The sequence below is a fragment of the Peromyscus californicus genome, unplaced genomic scaffold, assembly GCF_007827085.1.
Source record: "Peromyscus californicus insignis strain IS unplaced genomic scaffold, ASM782708v3 Scaffold_6__1_contigs__length_162567912, whole genome shotgun sequence".
Classification (NCBI taxonomy): Eukaryota; Metazoa; Chordata; class Mammalia; order Rodentia; family Cricetidae; genus Peromyscus; species Peromyscus californicus.
Genome location: NW_026294584.1, coordinates 61,220,803 through 61,226,846, shown reverse-complemented (window position 1 = coordinate 61,226,846; position 6,044 = coordinate 61,220,803).

The following is a 6,044-nucleotide window of genomic DNA, read 5'->3' as shown; positions in this document are numbered from 1 at the left end:
GGCATGTCTGTGAAGATGTTTCCAGAGAGATTTGTCTGAGGAGGGAAGACCCACCCTCAGTGTGGATGGTACCACAGGATGGGCTTAGGTCCCATAATGATGACAGGAATTACATAAAAGGTAACAAGGAGCCTGGTGGTGGTGGTGGTGGTGGTGGCGGCGGCGGCGGCGGTGGCGGCGGCGGCGGCGGCAGCGGCGCCTTTAATCCCAGCACTGGGGAGGCAGAGCCAGGTGGATCTCTGTGAGTTCGAGGCCAGCCTGGTCTACAGAGCGAGATCCAGGACAGGCTCCAAAACTACACAGAGGAAACCCGATCTCGAAAAACCAAAAAAAAAGGTAACAAGGAGAAAGTGAGCTGAACACCTGCGTTCATCTCCCTCTGCTCCTGATGGCCAGTACAAGGTGGCCAGCTGCTTCAAGCTCCACCACCCTGCGGTGGTGCACTGTATGCCAAACCATGAGCCCAGACAGCCCCTCCCTCCTTGAGTTGGTTTTGTCAGGTATTTTGACAGAGTAATGAGAGAAGGGACGAGCTGGGCCCATCTGCGCTCGCTCACTGTGCATTCAGGCTGCCCCTGTGAAGGCGGCAACCAAACCTCTCAGACAGGGTGCACAGAATACTAAAAAATTTAAATGCTCGCAATCAGGACTCTGGGAATCACGGAGCTGGAATTATTTTGGGAAATTTACAAGTTAAATAACCTAAAAGGCTGCAGATGCAAGTGACATGAAATTGGCAAGGGCCAGGAGAATGCAAGAATGGCTAGACTTTTCTCCGAGAAAGCGGAGGTCAGAGCAGAATCGCTGGGGCGAGGAAGGGCAGGGGGGCTATGCGGGGTTGTTGTCTGTCAACTTGGCACAAGCTGGGGTCTTCTGGGAAGAGCGAACCTCAAATGCCTCCATCAGATTGGCCTGTAGGCAAGTCTGGGGGGTATTTTCCTGATAAATGATTGATATAAGGGCCCAGCTCACTGTGGGTGGTGCCACCTCGCAGTGGGTCCAGGGTTTTATGAGAAAGCAGGCTAAGCAAGCCACAGGGAGCAAGCCAGTAAGCAGCACTCCCTGATGGCCACTGCATCAGTACCTGCCTTCAGGTTCCTGCCCTGACTTCCTTCAATAATCGCCTGTGATCAGGAACTGTAAGCCAAATAAACCCTTCTCTCTCACAAACTGCTTTTGGTCATGTTTATCACAGTAATAGGAAGTGAGCTAAGACAGTGGGCCCCAGCCCACGATGTGGCAACTTTGGGCTCTAACCTAACAGATGCCACATCTACACCGTTCACGGCTCAATGCAGGACTCCAACAGCCCTGTAAAAATTACTTTTTAAAAAAAGCTTGGGCCGGGTGGTGGTGGCGCATGCCTTTAATCCCAGCACTCGGGAGGCAGAGCCAGGCGGATCTCTGTGAGTTCGAGGCCAGCCTGGTCTACAAAGCGAGTTCCAGGAAAGGCGCAAAGCTACACAGAGAAACCCTGTCTCAAAAAACCAAAAAAAAAAAAAAAGCCTGGCCTGGCAATGTGTACCTGTGATCCCAGCACCGGGAAGGCTGAGGCAGGAGGATGGCTGGGGCTTGCTGACCACCCAGCCTAGGTGAATTGGCCAGTTCCAGGTAAGAGATCCAAAAGGAAGCTGGAAAGGGTCTAGAGGGATGGTTCAGTGGCTAAGAGTACATACTGCTCTGGCAGAGGACCCAAGTTCTGTTCCCATTACCTACACTGGGTGGCTCACAACTGCCTGTAACTCTAGCTCCAGGGAGCTCTCACACCTCTGTCCTCCACAGACACCTGCACCCACATGCACATATTCACACAGAGACAGGTAACTAAAAATAATAAAAACAAATACCTAAAAAGTTAAAAACGCTAGGCGGTGGTGGCGCACACCTTTAATCCCAACACTCGGGAGGCAGAGCCAGGCGGATCTTTGTGAGTTCGAGGCTAGCCTGGTCTACAGAGCGAGATCCAGGAAAGGCAAAAAGCCACACAGAGAAACCCTGTGTCGAAAAAACCAAAAAAAAAAAAAAGTTAAAAACAAGGTGAAGAATGACCAAGGGAGATACTTGACAATGACCTCTAGACACTGTACATACATGGTCACCTGCACGTGTGCATACGTACACACACACACACACACACACACACACACACACACACACACACACACACAGGAACACCTTAAAAATAAAATCAAATTTAAAAAAAGCACCTGGCCACAGAGGTGCGGCCATGAGACAGGCACAGAGGCCTTCAGGAGCTGGCCCAGTCTCCAAGATCATTTACTGGTGGCCCCACTTATCAGCAATCTTTATGGTAAGTGGGAACCCAGGCAGATGAACTAACCTTGGGTTTCTTGGGCTCTAGGTTCTCTGAGACTCTCCTCTAGTCGTGAGAGGGACTGGACCTGAGGTCCTGACCTGGAGAATCAGTGGTCATCCTTAGAATGAGCCCCTTCTGTGCAAGCTTAAAAGAACTGTCAAGTTCCACTCTGCAAACGGCACCCCCACCTCTTTCTACAACCGGATAACACCTGTAACGGCCTCATGGCTGAGCAGGTAAGTGACCTTCAGATGGAAGCATCGCAAGGGTATGCTCCTGGAAAACCACCTGTCCTGTGGAGGGGGACCATGGGTCAATCTCAACCCTTCACGGGCTCTGCTTGGTAGTGGCTCTGAGGTCCCTTCTCATGCCAAGAACTTTATATCAGGGAATTTATATCAGGGACAGCAGGGTTGGTCTCAGAGAGCCCCTAGGCAGGGTCCCCTGCCCTTCAGCTCTTGAGGAAGCAGGAATGAGAAAAGCCTTTGCCCGCTTATCGGCTGTACCTGGTGCCTGAGGCCTCTTGACTCATGTGGTGTGACTGGACTCAGGTTGAACACAGGGGCAGGGCATTGTTTTCTCTGTATAAGTCTAGATAAGGAACCTGGCTGTTACAGATGGATCTGAACCAGCCGGGTGATAGGCCCCACCTTCCTGGGGTGGGACCCTGTTTGAAGCCTGGGTCAGCAAGATCTCCCAGCTTAGTGTGGCAAGTACTCACTCAGCTTGGGGTCATTACAAGCCCCCTCTCCCCCTGAGAGGGGCAGTGTCCAGTCCTACTCTCCAGTGGCCCATACTTTGCAAGCTAGCTGGCTTCAGCTTCTTCAGGAAGCCATGCTAGATGTATCTTCCACTGTCCAGACTATGTAAGGATGTCCAACTAGTGCTCTGTACTGTGTTCACACGCAGGTCTATCCTAACAGCCCCCAAATGCCACTGTCACGTGACATATCATGGGTCTTACTCATTGAGTACTGTCCAGGACTTTTCAATCTACACACTTACGATAATTAGTCCTAGGAAAATTTTGTATATTTTTATAGATGTTTAATTTTTTATTTTATTTCCTATTTTTAGAATCATAGTCCTTGTTTCCAAAATTCCAATTTGTGCATCATGTATCTTCTGCTTTTGTCTCCTCTCAAACCTGCAGAGTTGGAGGCCATGAAGTACATACTCTGGCCACACAGTCTCTGTCAGTTCAGATCTACTCAAAAGCAAGTCCCCAGACAGGGAGATAGAAAGAGCTACGAAGGTTCCGATGGGCGGTGGGGCCTGAGGATTAGACACGCACCCGGGAGAACGCAGCTGGGCTAGGGTGCCAAAGGGGCTTCTATGGCGTTAGACAGCCCCCCACCCCCCACCTCTTCTCCTGGGCTGGTGCAAGACCCAAGTGCAAGCGGCTCTGTAACTCCCTCGGGAGTCATTTCCGAGATGGACGCCAGGTGGCGCCAGAGCCCGCGCAGCCGGCTGCCGCAGTCCCAGACAAACCCTTCCCTGGAATGGAGGAGCGTTGCTTCCAATGGAAAAATTCTTACATATACAAAAGCAGACAGAATAGTACAGTGAAAAGGCTAACCCAATTTCCCTAGACCTCAGCCTAGGCACCTGTTCATCCCTAAAAGCCCAGACTACCCACTGTTACATCTGTAAATATCAGTTACTAATCCAATAAAACAAGTACCTTTTCCCCAACATCCTCTGTCTCTGTCCCTCCCTCCCTCCCTCCCTCCCTCCCTCCCTCCCTCCCTCCCTCCCTCCCTCCCTCCCCTCCCTCCCTCCCTCCCTCCCTCCCTCCCTCTCTCTCTCTCTCTCTCTCTCTCTCTCTCTCTCTGTGATTCCCTCTCGGTATCTCTTTCAAAGCCATTCTATGAGACACAAAGAGCCCACCTGGGCGATCCAGAGTAGTCTCCCTGGGCTGATATCCAAACGTAATCTCGCCTGTAAACACCCTTTTCCAAGACATGGCAAGGTCCATGCTGTTAGGACCTGATGTGTTTGGGAGTCACAAGCAGCAGATTGTGGAGAAGTGAGTGACTGCCTCGGGGTGCAGATGACTGAGCGGTGCAGTTGATGTTGAAGCCCAAGTCTTCCAGACTGAGAAACCTAAACACGACTACCACCACACCTTCATCCCTGGTCATTCCTCATCAAGACAGTTTGTCGCCACCTCAGCTCAAACAGTCTGGCCATGGTGAGTTGATGGACACCAGGAAAGGTTCACTGTTGGGGTGGGAGCTATCTCACCATGCCCTGAGAAACATGTACCTGCAAAGACAGCTGCCGAGTGGTGCCATCTGCTACCACACCAACCCATCCTTCCTCTGTCGACAGGCACTTACCCGCACTGGGCTGCGTGGGCCAGTGGGTCTGGCATGCTAGGATAGAAGAGAACATCCGGCAATAACCTGACTGCACTTCATGAGAGCAGGTGTAGAGAGACCCTGGTACAGTTTGGAGTGAGAGGGTGGGGGATTCCAAGAGCCTGCCTCCTCCTCTTCCTCTTCTCGTACCAATCGAAGAAGAGCTGGGAAGGCAATCACAGCATCAGGACCACTGTCCTGGTCTGCTTTCTATTGCTGGAATAAACACCCTGACCAAAAGCATCTTGGAGAGGAAAGGCTTTATTTGAGCTTACAGTTGTAGTCCATCCCAAAGGGAAGGCAAGGCAAGGCCTCAGGCAGGACAGAAGCAGGACCACTGCTTACTGACTTGTTCTTCATGGCTCGCTCAGCTTCTTTTCTTATGCAACCCAGGAATGCCTGCCTGGTGGGTATAGCCCCCAGTGGGTTGGGCCCTCTGATATCAACCATCAATCAAGAAAATGCTCCCACAGATATGCCCACAGGCCAATTCGATGGAGGCAATTCCTCAGCTGAGGCTCCTCTTCCTAAGTGTTCAATGGACAAAAAAACTAACCAGTACAACTGGCCCCTTGTCAGCAAGACACACAAACACATCACTATTAAATTATAACTTTTCTTTTCTTACTTATCCCCAATATTTCACTTTAATATCACAATAAAAAACATAAATAAAAGCCCCACAGATATCTGGGTATGGTGGTATGCTCCTTTAATTCCAGCACTCAGGAAACAGAAGCAGGCATATTACTGAGTTAGAGGCCAGCCTGGTCTACAGAGCCTTGGTCCAGGACAGCGAAGGCTACATAGAAAAACCCTGTCCTGAAAAACAAAAACACAAACACAAACAAACAAAAGCCCACAGCCTTTAAAATTTTTTAACACTTTGTAAAGGTTCAATGTCTCTTCAAAATAATCCAAAGTCTCTTAACTCTGAATTCCCATTAAATAAAAAAGTTAGCCGGGCGGTGGTGGCGCACGCCTTTAATCCCAGCACTTGGGAGGCAGAGCCAGGTGGATCTCTGTGAGTTCGAGGCCAGCCTGGCCTACAGAGTGAGTCCCAGGAAAGGCGCAAAACTACACAGAGAAACCCTGTCTTGAAAAACAAACAAAAACAAAAAACCAACCAACCAAAGTTAAAGCACTTTTTGTTCTAGGAGGGGAGAATGGGAGAACAGTCACAATCAGATCAAAGCAAAGCCAGACTCCATTTTATTTATTTATTTATTTATTTATTTATTTATTTATTTATTTATTTATTTATTTATTTATTTATTTAAGAAGTGATTTCTCAGAACTGGAGTTTTGTTTTTTTAAGATTTATTTATTTTGTATTTATTATGTATACAGTGTTTTGCCTGCAT